Consider the following 13,640-nt stretch of genomic DNA (forward strand, 5'->3'; position numbering starts at 1 on the left):
TTACGACTTTGCAAAGTCAGTAAAGTAAAAATAACAATATATATAAAGGAAATATCACCATTAAAGTAATTCTATTAAGATAGCTTATTTAATATTAAGTAGTTAAAGAATATTTGGACATTATATCTAGAGGAAGTAGGGTGGGTGACATTATAATTTATCAAATACAAATTTCAAAAATCGATTTGCCCTTCTTCACTAGTGCAAGACATAACATTTTACTAAGCTCTCTATTTTAAATATTGAAATAAAACCTAAAAAAAAATTCCAAAACCTAGGAAACAGACACAACACAATGCAACAAATTTAGTGAAAACTTACTATCTGGAAAATTAATTTGTGTTGGATCTTCAAGATTATATTAGATCTCCAAAATTTATTCACATTAAATCTTCAAGTGTGTATTTTTTTTCTGATTTATATTCATGATATAGTTTTCAGTATGAGATATCATGTTTTCAACAGCAAGGAGTTCCAGATCCTCATAAACTGAAGAATTATCTATCATTTTCATTTAAGATAAACCAAGTATAACTTGAACTTCAGAGGAATAAGCAAGTGTTTTGCCATTTAGAATTGGCTGGACAAAGACAAACAGCAAAGAAGGTTAAAAAGATAAAGGTAAAAGATGTGAAACCAGAAATAAAGGCCATATAGAGCAAATATAATGTGTTTTCAAAGAAAGTTTTCCGTTCTAATCAATTATTATTGCCTTTGTGACTTGATTAAATAATTGTATTTCTATGCTTTAAAATGTTAATGCTTACATTTTTAACAGATGTGTTTTTAACATGGTACTTCCAATTTTCCTCATTAGGAATTTAATATTTTTTTCTATAAGTTTGAATATTTATAAGAAATTACTACGGCATTCACAATGAGTCAAATGATGGAGCTTCCATTTGAAATATATTTTTTTCTTCTCTAAAACAAATCATATATTTTATAACTTCAAATATAAAAACATGGTATCTTATTTATCAGGTATTTGCTTACTTATCCTCAGTTTCTCATATAGTTCCTACCTTAATTGCTGTGTTTGAAACACAAACATCTCCTTAAAAATCACCTAAGTATGCAAAAATTTCCCTGACCAAGCTAGTTGGTCATAAACAGTGTCACAGCGTGAGGGTAATGGCAATGATTCACCTTACAAATTTGAAATGTGCAGCAGTGACAATCCTCTCATATTTCTATGTATTTCACTAGTCTAGCCTTTATAAAAATCAGATGGATTCTGATTAATTAAATGATTACATATAGAACCCTTCATCCCCTGCCACACATTACAACTCCTGAGTTTCTTAAGGTTCTGAAGGGAGAACACGACACCAATATTTGTGAATATTGGTATAAAGTTGAGTTTATGTAATTCTAAATAGATGAAACACAACATAGACCCCCTAGGTTATGAAACAAGATCAAGGCATCTATAGGAGATGTCATTCAAAAAAGGTAGCTCCAGGGGCGCCTGGGTGGCTCAGTCCATTAAGCATCTGACTTCGGCTCAGGTCATGATCTCACCATTGGTGAGTTCGAGTCCCACGTCGGGCTCAGTGCTGACAGCTTAACAGCTCAGAGGCTGGAGCCTGCTTCAGATTCTGTGTTTCCCTCGCTCGTCTCTCTCTCTCAAAAATAAACAAACATTTAAAAAAAAGGTAGCTCCAGTGCTATTTCTGAGCCCAGGTGTAAATTCAGCATGTGGCCATTAAATATCAAGTGACTAGATAGCCAGAACCAAGAGCATTGTAAGCTGAACTCTTTCAGACCCACCAAACCCATGTCAAGTAGATCTATCAGCATTATATAGCAAAATGAATATATATATTTGGAATTCCACAGGAGCAGGTTCAGAGGGTCAAGAAAGCTGCATGAACAGGTAAGACATATCTCCATATTATTCAACATTTCACTTAGGTCAGACCCATGGTCACATGAGGATTTCTCTGGGACAAGCTGACAAAGAAAAAAGAAGGTCAATTTCAGTTCATGGTTGGATTGACTCAGTATGTCAGTGCAAGCAAAAGAGCAACTACTGCAATATATTGTTCTAGAGAGACTTGGACAAATAATATCATCCAGAATCTGTCGTTAGCCACTCTACTGCTGGCACAATGGGTACAAGAAAAAGCAGCAATAATGGCATGGATGAAGGTGAGAGATGGGCACAATACCATGAGGCTTGTTCAGAAAGCCAATCTAGCTTTCTTCTATCGCTGAAATTCCAGCCTGTCAGCAACAGAGACCATTGTTGAACTCCAGTACAGATTTATCCCCCAATGTGACAAACTGCTACCTTGCTGACAAACTGAGTACACTGAAGCCTTCCCATGCTGGAAGGGACAAAGATTAACATTGTTTAAGATCTGCATATATCTTCGAAATGGGTGTTCCTTTCCTGTCCTTAAGGCTTCGGCCAAAACCACTATCTGAAGATGTATAGAGAATATGATCCACCAGTATGGAATCCCCCAAAAAACTGCCTTGATCCAAAGTACTCACCCTATAGCAAACATGGTGGTGACAATATACCCATGGGATCCACTTACTGAGCTTATCATTTAGTGTTCATTCTGTTACCAGCCTAATAGAGTGATGGAAAGGCCTTTTTAAAGGTCTAACAGGATGTCATTTTACAGAGCCCAACTCTGCAAGAATATTGTATCATCTCCCAAAATGTGCTATATACTTTAAACTAACAGTCATCGAATAGTGCTATTTCCCTCCATAAATAGAATACACTGGCCTAGAAACCAAGCACTGAGTGTAGAATTAATTTGTTTTACCATTACTTTCAGCAATCAACTTAAGAAATGTATGTTTTCTTGCCCCAGAAATTTAGGCACAATACATGTAGAGATTCAGGTTCCCAGGCAGGAGGACACTCTTCCCAAAAGGGATGCAATGTCCACTTTAAGCTACAGCTGCCACCCAGTCATTTGGAGCTTATTATGTAAAGAGACAACTAGCAAAGAAAACAGTCACATCCTGGCAGAGGTAACTGGCATTTATCATCAGTGGGAGACAGGGTTGGGGTTACACAAAACGGGGAGAGAAGAAAATGTCTGGCATCCAGGTGGTTTACTTGGCTATCTTTTAGAACTCTCCTGTCTAATCTTGATATTAAGTGGCCAGCAAGTGTAATTATGAACAGGGCTTAAGTTTTGGGACATTAATTTCCTATTTGGAGTTTTCCTCCTACAGCAAACTACAACTAGAGTCTGACCTGTTCAGACTTATCGCTCCCACCAGCTTGACTAAATTTTAGATAGGCTTCTTTCAGACTAGAGGCCCCTGACCTACTTTTTCTTAGAGTATTTACTTTAGAAAATCTGAAATTGCAAATTATTTCTCTGCCCTTTGAGATGCAAATCTCCCAGCTTCCTGTCAGTTTTACAATCCAGGAATGTCTTTCTCAAAGACCTGAGACGCATCCCTTTGAAATGTAATCATCAAGAAAAGATAGGGCTCCAGTTATCAGTCAGTCTCTGTGGGTGGATAGGAACCTAACTTTGAAAAGGGACAATTAGCATCTTTTCATGTGTCTGTTAGCCATCTGGATGACTTCTTTGGAAAAGTGTCTAGTCATGTCTTCCACCCATTTCTTCACTGGATGTTTTTTGGGGGGTGTTGATTTTGATGAGTTCTTTCTAGATTTTGGACACTAACCCTTAATCGGATATGTCATTTGCAAATATTTTCTCCCATTCTGAAGGTTGCCTTTTAGTTCTGTTGATTGTTTCCTTCACCATGCAGAAGCATTTTACCTCCTCTGGAGACATGTCAAGTAAAAAGTTGCTGCAGCCAAGGTCAAAGAGGTTGTTGTCTGTTTTCTCATCTAGGATTTTGATGGCTTCCTCCTGTCTCACATTTAGGTCTTTCATCCATTTTGAATTCATTTTTGTGTACGGTGTAAGAAAGTGGTCCAGTTTCATTCTTTTGCATGTCTACAGCCAGTTTTTCCAACACCATTTGCTGAAGACAATTAGCAAACACAGATGGTCTAATTACAGTGACCAACCTTCCCCTGATGTGTTCCAGTACTTTTCCTTTGGCTCTCTCCCACAGTTAAAATTCCTCCTCTTTTCTTTCAGTGGAGTTGAGCTGAATCTCACCAATTGCAAGTCTCTTGCAGTAGTCTTGAATAAAGTCTTCCTTTCCATTTTTAGCATGCATTTCATGCATTTTTTTTTCTTTGACAAGTCCTGGAGAAGCATATCCCACACGGGATGAACTTAAGCTAATAAGTCAGTGGATCCATGTGGCACAAGTGGTTGACGGTAGTGGATATTGTAGTATACCATGCAGAATCTCCCTCTTCCAATACTCACTCATTCTCCCATCTTCTGGGAATGCTGACTGCTGACTGCTCTCAGCAGTGTCTCTGAAAATACTTTCATCTGAAAATAGCTGCTTCCTCATCTAATGGTTGACCAATGGGAGGTTACTTATACCCAAGCTTTCTTTTCATTTGGGAGAACTCTGAAGAAATCCTACATATGCAGTTATTCTTTAGACCACATTCGTTACTACTATTTTGACACTGTTAAATTTCACCCCAGTCCTGTAATCCTGGATTAGACCATTCATTTTCTTAATGGTAAGAACACTGCTTCATATTAATTTTGAATGCCCAGATAATTATTCAAATGTAAGTTTTATATACCCAGTTATATTTGTTTTCTTAATTTTATACTGTTAACAGTTTTGAACCAATAGCCTTTATGATAAGAATTTTTAAATGCATTGTTACACTCAGTATTCATACATGCACTTCCAAGTTTTGTTTTATTGCCATGTGCATTTTTTTAATATTTTGAAAACTGTAAACTGTGAGAATGACTTAGATATTCATTCTATTAATATCCCAGAACAGTTCACTTTCCATTGCCTATTTTAAAACTACTGATTTTATTGATTCAAATGTTTTGCATATTTTTATCACCGTTCCTTTAATGTTTTCTGTACACTCAGACACATCTCATTTGTTTATCATGTAATTAATGACATGTGTTTATTTCTCTATGTTCATTTCTCTTGTTTAATAACAAAAAACAGGAGCACATTTATTAACTAGTTACTATAATTTCCATCATCTGAACCAATAGCACAACTATGCTGTTCTCACAGAGTTAATTTGTTTATTTTTTAAAAATGTTCATTTATTATTTATTTTGAGAGGTGGGGGGAGGAGGGGCAGAGAGAGGAAGGGAGAGAATCCCAAGCAGGCTCTGCTGTGCCAATGCAGAGCCCAATGCAAGGCTCAAACTCATGAATCATGAGATCATGACCTGAGCCAAAACCAAGAGTTGGTCACTTAACCTACTGAGCCATCCAAGTGCCCCAATTTTTGTATGAGGTATTTTGTATGGAGGAAGAAACAAGTCTCTTGGTGCTATCAAGTTGCTTAAGTATCCATAGCCTTTCCTTTCTTTCATCAGGCTATGCTGCAACTTAATAGTCTTTTGTCTCTTAATAGTCTATTGTTCTTGCCTTGATGTTTATTTTTCCAAAAATAGGAAATATGATTGGATCATACAATGTTTAGGAATTTTATACATGTTAACTCTGTGTTTAATTTCACCTTCCCTATTATAGTGTCACCAACCTGACAAGAAGGCCTTGTATTTCAATAATACCCCAAATCTACCAATGTATAGAACACACAGTGGTTTCTTTAAATATTTAACAAATGATTGTATGGGCAGACAGAATAACCTCCATAAATATGGCAACATGATTTCAATGTGTTTTAATTTCTTAAAGGGTACAACTATACTTACTTGGCAAAAATCTATTTGGTGATTCTGATGCTACCTAGGAGTTACAGTTTATGAAGGCTTAAGGAACCAAGAGCTTGTTTATTACATCAGAAGAATTTCTAGAGCTCTAACACAAATATTTACAAAGCAGCTCTGCAAAAACAATATAATTTCAAATGTAGTTTCTGATAAGGCTCATTTTCCAACAAGCCTTCCTGCTTGTTGGAATAAAGGCTTGCTAGAATAGAATAGAATAAAGGCTTCCTGCTTGCTAGAATAAAGGCTTCCTTGCTTACACAAACCACCTAAAGAAAGAGATATAGTGCACACATATTAGCCTCTAATTTTCTTTTCCAGAATCTTACATGAAACTCAAACGCATCATCAGAAATGTTTGGCATCAATACCACTCAAGTGACTGATAACAAACTCCCTTAATGTCAAGAGCCATTCCATTTTTCTTTCAGGAAGAATAAGGCCATACCTAAACATATTAAAATATTATTCACTTTGACAATGGAACTAGTTCCAAGACATGAACTATTGCTATATTAGAAACAAGAAGCAATCAGTATTTTTCATTGCCTAAGAATCTCTATACTACAAAAAAATCCATCACTTCTAATGAAATTGGTAAGTACCTAGGAGGCAAATGTCTTTCCTTATTTCTACTGTGAAATCTGGGTTGAAATGAGCAGTTGTAGTTAACTCGCATTCCTATTAACCAGAAAAATTTAGCCAATAGTGAATAAATTTATCAAAGCTTTTGGAAAATGACATGAAATTTTCATTAAGATTAAAAGGACTATTACAGTTCTATTTTAAGTAGACCTGTACTTTTCTTAATATGAAAAACTGAGAATAACAGTAAATTTACTTTTATTTAAATTATATTGATTAATCAACAAAAATATCACTTAGATTCACTTATCTAAATGATAGTAATATATAGTTGAGCTTATGTGTGAGGTTTTTAATACAAATATCATCTTCAATTTCTGCCTATAAAGTGATTATGTAGTACAATTTATGCTTTCTTTACTGTGTAATTGGTTTATCAGTAACTGTTGTGTCAACAGCAAATCATATTTTCTGGTGCATTAATCTTAAGAATTTTTCTTTCTAGACACACAGAAAATGAAGCCACATGAACATCTGAAAGAGATTAAAATGGAATAAAAAGTCCTCAGTAGAATTTTAATGTATTTTTATATTAGCATCAAAGACCAATATTGTATGGCTTCAGATATATGCTTGCAACACAATTATTTTAAGATACTTATTAGAAATCACACAGTGGTTTTAACTTACTAAGGTAAGTCACCTTAATGGTAACCTAGGCATAATTGGAAATTAGATAAATACTTTCAGGCTGATAATGCTCTTAAGGAGTTATTTACAAAAAGCAAAAAAAAATCTTAAGTATTGTTTTGAATAGTAAAGTTAGTAAAGAATAAAATTCTATTAATCAAGAGAAATTGCACTTGAAATAAATCAAAATATAACATTTTGTAAATTTTCAGAAAAATAAATAGGCTATATATTTCACTTTGCATGACTAGATTTCAGTAGTTGTAGTTTTCCTTCCTAACATTAATTTCAATTTTCAATATATCCTTGCCTGTGTGAGATCACTTGATTAATGCCAGTCTGTCTCATTAGAGAGAAAGCTACATGAGAGAAGAAAGCATGGGTGCTTTGTTCTCTATCTCCCAAGTTACACTTTGCCTGGCACATGGAATTAGTTTAATATATTTTCTGAATACATTAAAAATAAATGGACAGGGCACCTGGGTGGCTCAGTCGGTTGAGCGTCCGACTTCGGTTCAGGTCATGATCTCGCAGTCCATGAGTTCGAGCCCCGCATCGGGCTCTGTGCTGACAGCTCCAGCCTGGAGCCTGCTTCGAATTCTGTCTCCCTCTCTCTCTGCCCCTCCCCCACTCATGCTCACTCTCTCTCTCTCTCTCTCTCTCTGTCAAAAATAAATAAAAACATTAAAAAAATTTTTAAATGTCTAAAAAAAAATAAATGGACAATATTACCAAAAAAACTATCTGACTCTCATTAAATGGTTTGTATGTGACCAGACACTGGACCAATAAAACAAATACAAAATATACCAAATGACCATATGAGTTTAATAAAAAACATTATGCATAATTTTATGCTCAATATTATGCTTAATGCACACAATTTGAAGAAATATATAAATGTAGAAACATGATAGATGACAGACGATAGATAGATAGATAGATAGATAGATAGATAGATAGATGATAGATAAATACATAGATCTGGACACTTCTGACCCTAAATTTCCCAATCCCATTTTAATTTCCAAATTCTGTTCTATTTTTTTCTAATTTCAAATGTAATTTGAAATAACAATTTTGTGGCTTTCTGATCCTTTCTGTAATATTAACTACTAGTAATCTATAACAGTAGTGTTTTTATCTCAATGAGATTGTTTTGCTTTATAATTGGCTATCTTATAAAACTTCAAAATACACTTTGATAACAAAGACAAAAAAATAATTTTATGGCAAGTCATTTATTTCTCCACACTTTTGATTAAGTTTAAAACATGGTATTTGGAAAAAATTTACAATCTAGATGGACATCAAAATCAAAAATTTAATGAAATCATCCTATAATCATATTTGTCATGAATGGCCTTTGAACTGTAACTGTTCTTTAGTAATCAAAGAGTCATTTTGTCTTCTCATTGATTCCAACATCTACATATTTATATAACTTTTAAGTATGTGTTTTTGGAAACCTATATGGATATAATTTACATAGCCACATGTTTTTATGTGTTCATTTTGACCTAATTTATAGAGATAATAAGTATACATTTTCTACTTTTCTACTTGCATGTTTGGTAATTTCTTCAACAATTTCTGCAGTGTTTTCTAATATTCTTATATGAGATTATAATATATCTGAGGTTATACTCGAGCGATGCAACATGATAGTTAGTATGCAGTATACCAAAGCTTTTGGCTAATTAATGTAATTCTTGTATAATGAATTTTTATTTGTTCCATAAGTAATATGAGCATTGAAAACATAGTTTTTGTCATACACATATGTATTAGTCTGCTGGGGCAGCCATAACAAAGTACCACACACTGAGTGGCTTAAATAACAGAAATTTATTTTCTCACAGTTCTGGAAGCTAGAGGTCTCTGATCCAGATGCTAGAAAGTTTCTGGTAAGATTTCTCTTCCTGACTTGCAAATGGCTATCTCTTGCTATGTCCTCACATAGACTTTCCTCTGTGCATTCGTGGAAAGCCAGTGAGCTGTGATGTCTCATTCTTTTTTTTTTTTTTTTTTTTTTTTTTTTTTATAAGGACACCAGTCCTATCAGATTAGGGCCTCAATCTTACCATCTAATCGAATCTTAATTATCTCCATAAAGGCCCTATCACCAAATACCATCACATCGGAGGTTAGAGCTGCAATCTATGAGTTTTGGGGGAACACAGTTTTATCCAAAACAATATAGAGTTTCCTTTATCTTCCCAATTACAACACATTTGTAATTTCAAATGTGGATTTTACTGCTTTTGTTTTGTTTGTTGTGTTGTTATCCTTTAAGTATATAAGTTTCAGCCACCTAGGGGTCATCACTGACCTATATCAATATTATGTACAATGTGTTTCTTCATAAAGCAGTTTGAACAAGTATTAAAAGTTTAGGTTGTGTTTTTTTTTTCCAAATTGCAAAATATAAGTTAATATCTGTTGCTGATCTCATGACTAGTAATTTTTCAATGTGAAAATATAAACACAATCTAACTTGGCATGTACCTAAACCAATTGCTATGGAAATGATATCATGAAATATGATCATGGATGTTTTTTAAATCATTACTCCATTTATTAAATTTGAATGTATAGCATATTTCTAGGTCTAGTTTTATTGATAGATCAACTGCAGTTTTCCTCTGCTACAAGGCAAATGGCAATCAAAGACTGATCATAGAGCTTTAACAATATTTCTAGTGTGACACGGGATTAAAATAATCAATACAACTCATAACACTGCACTTTCATATGAGGTCAAATGCTAAAGTTTTGATTCTTGGATTATCTCCTGCTGGTAATTGTGCCAGATTGCATTCTGATAATTTCCCACCATAGTGAATAAATGTTAAAATGTTTCAAAATTCAGAGTTGTGTGACAGGAGTTGTTTACGGGATTTCACAGTGTCTATCTCTTGTAACTCTGTTCTGCTGACAGTATGATGCTTGTCATTCAAGTCAATATGCACAGGGTTCCTGGAAGCTGGATTTATGAATAGTTTTCCTGGTGTACTTTTTTAATGGAATAAATACATAATTTTATTAGATTTTTAATTACTATAACAATCATACAGTATGATTGCATAGCTCATGTATAGCCCATGCAGAATGATAAAAAGTGAAATTTACTTACCTTTATTCTATATTTTGTACCACATGCAATCACTTGTCAATGGCAGTATTAAAACATAATTATGTCAAATACTATTATAAAAATCTTAAGAGTTGAAATGGATTTTAAATGTTATGTATTGAAATGTGCTATCCCATACACAACTAAACTTCATAACACCTATAATATGATATCATGGAAAGGATAATGAAATACACATGAGGAGAGCTGAATTCTAACTCCTTCTCTCCAACTGATTATGAGTAAGACTTTGGGCAAAACAGTTAAACTCTCTGAATCTCAGTAACCACAGTTATTATCAGTGCTGCCTAATTTTCTAGCTCTCAGTATCAGTAAACTTCACCCACATGATTTCCCTGTATTCACACAAGTCAGTGATATACTGCTGAAACAGTCAAGGCCCTAACTTGAGTGTGGTTTATCTTCCCTTCACCACTCCATTCCATTTCCTACGGATCTCCTTTCCTTCTCCCCACAAGGGGCCTCCAGTCATGAATACATCTTGGATTTTCCCTGAAAGGGCTTTTGTTACTGAGATGTTGTCAATGTCATATTTTGTAAGAATATATTTCACATTAAAAGTCGAGGGTTATGTGTGTGTACACACTTGATTTCACACCCATGTGATTTCAATATCTTATTATCAATTGACCATTAAGTGGAAAGTAATACAGACCATCAACTACATGGATTTTCTTTTTTTGTTTTTTTTAGAGAGAATGTTTTTTTAAAAAATTTTAAATTTTATTTTAGAGCGAGAGAGAGAGTTTGCTCAAGTAGGGGCCCAGGGCAGAGGCAGAGAGAGAGAGAGAGAGAGAGAGAGAGAGGGAGAGAGATTCTTAAGCAGGGTCCATGCTCAGTGCAGAGACCGATGGGGGCTCAATCCCATGACCTGAGCCAAAATCAACAGTCAGTTGTTCAACTGACTGAGCCACCCAGACTCTCCAACTACAAAGATTTTCTATATACTACATCAGCTGGAACAATTTTTCAAGAAGAGAAATGAACAACTCTTTCCCTCCAATGTTTTAACTGCTGGAAACTGAAGCACAACACTATTTCCAATAGCAACTATCTGAACAGTAACAATTTCATACCCTAATTGAGACAACAGTCACATTATTTATTAGAATACTTCAAGCAGTTGGTGGATGATGTCAGGAGGTTCACTCACACATGTTGCTGTTTCTGAAAAGATGTTTTTTTTTTCAAAATCTGGAGATTAAGTATGGAGATGTGGTTCATATATATCTAGGGGAAACTTGTGTTTTAAAGCCTGCAAGGCCTAAATATCAGTTGGCTGTTTCACTCCTCCAGGATAATTACTATGAAAGTGAATTCTGTGGACATCAAAGATTTTTTGAGAGGTCATTTCTTTCTTTAAAATTATCTATAAATAAATATGTTTGCCAACACTGACCCAATGTCTTCATGGAATATTTGGCAGTAATTCCAGATGTATCTTAGAAAAGACAGTCATTTGAAAATATTTCTTAGAAGTTACTAGGTTTATATCCCATAAGAAAGATAAAGCCTGAGTATATTGTTTTCTTAAAGAAATAACTACTGTGTTCTTAAAGAATGTTTTCACTGATATTTTACATGCCAAAAATGGTCAAAATAAAGCCAAATATACCAAAAGTTTCAAGGCTGAGAAAAATATAAATATTGAGTTAGTGTTATGAAGTATTATAAAAACTTCAGAGACAATATATCTAATATTGGACCCCAGAATGTTTATGTCATTCAATTGTGCACATATGTGTGTTAATTATGTATGTGCATGCGTATGTGTATGCACTCTTCGTGATGAACATGAGGGTAGTCAGTTTTATTTTTATGACAAAACTGGTAGCTTCAAAACCAATGACTGAAATGGATATGCAAATGTAAAGAATTAATTGTTGGCAGAAGAAATGAAAGAAAATGGAAGAGACAGAAACAGCTTTTAGAAAGACAAAATCACTGTGCATAAGATGTCAGTGTGAGTAGAAAATGCAACATTTCTCCCATTTACTGATAAAAAGAGGCACCTGAACATAAACAAAGGGCTAAGAAAGGGCTAGACTCTGAATCACAGGACAGGGATGAAGTGAAACCTGGAAGAAGAGGCTTTACAGAAAGTGGAAGAAGCAAATGAACACGATGAACTTTATGAGACAAATGCTGATGAAACATGAAAATGCTAGAAAATGCCAAAAATGAAATTTAATATAAATACGGTTATTCTTTTTCGACGTGATCTTTCTTTAAAAGCAGTTGCAATTAATTTCTTGTAGATATAGCATGGACGAGATGTATGTCTCCTATTAATCTCTCTGAATCTAACTATACGCAGTATTTGTTAAGGTTAAAGTTACTCAGAGATGGTAAAGTTTATGAGGTGTTAGTCAACTCTGAGTCAGAGATTACTACATATTTAACATTCTCAGTTTCTTTCTGTATTTGGACACACACACACACATGCACAAAGTGCATTTCCCAATCATTCTTGCAGTTTGGTGACCTCGTATGACCAAATTGTGCAAATGAAATGTCAGCAGAAATGATATCTACCACTTCCAGGCTTAGCTAATGGAAACCTACAAGAGACACATGGACATTTTAGGTTAAATGTAGGAGAGGATCATGTCATAGAAGTTAGCAGAGCTCCTAACTGAAGAACCATGGGTTCCCTGAATGACTTTTTTGAACACAGCATCTTCTACTAACCAGTATCAGACTCATAATGATGTAGTTGTTTAGGACTTGGGATATCCAACCTTCAAATAATGGTGGTTTGCCAATCAAAGCAGTGACATATCTAATGATGCAGAGTCCAGGAGGAAGCAGTTAGTTGAGGTCTTTGAAGTCTCTATGGTCAAATACAAGAAATTGTAATTAGCAACTTCCCAAAACATTTTCAACTAGAACTATATCCATTTCAGAGGACCTAGATTGAAAAATAAATATTGTAGTCTGGATGAAACAATGTGGTATCTGAAAGTCCCAATTCTCTGGAGCACTTAGAATAGCACTATTGTCCAATGAATCCCCAAATCCAGCAGGTTCATTAAGTGAAGAACTTATGAAATTACAACCCACTGCAGAGAATTTTACAAACCAGGAAAAGAATGGGAACAGGGTTCTCTCTCAAAATCTCTCTCATTCTCTCATATTCTTTATCCCTTCCTCCCTCCCTCACTCCCTTCCTTTTCTCACTCTCTCTTCCTAACACGCACACACACACACACACACACATGTGTGTGTGTGTGTGCGTGTGTGTGCATGCATGTGTGTTAGAGAGGGAGATTTTGGAAATTTTTGCTATCCAAAAAGTATACAATGTAAGAAACTATTCAAATCTTTTGCTATTCAAAAAGTATACAACATAAGAAACTACACTTTGGAACAGAGTTGCCCAAGTTGTTAAAATTTATACTGACAGCAGC

General features: G+C 34.6%; 1 long non-coding RNA gene across 2 annotated transcripts in view; it reads right to left on the reverse strand.

Annotated features, from left to right (window-relative positions):
* Positions 1-13,640, reverse strand: part of LOC122237677 — a 129,679-nt gene that overhangs the window by 54,476 nt on the left and 61,563 nt on the right. Inside the window, exon 3 of one of the 2 annotated variants that reach the window (XR_006216275.1) lies at positions 12,922-13,063. The exons of the other annotated variant lie outside the window; for it this stretch is intronic. This is a non-coding gene — a long non-coding RNA (uncharacterized LOC122237677). The remainder of the gene's footprint in view (positions 1-12,921; positions 13,064-13,640) is intronic. 2 annotated transcript variants of the gene reach the window in all.

The sequence above is a fragment of the Panthera tigris genome, chromosome B1 (genome assembly GCF_018350195.1).
Source record: "Panthera tigris isolate Pti1 chromosome B1, P.tigris_Pti1_mat1.1, whole genome shotgun sequence".
Taxonomy (NCBI): Eukaryota; Metazoa; Chordata; class Mammalia; order Carnivora; family Felidae; genus Panthera; species Panthera tigris.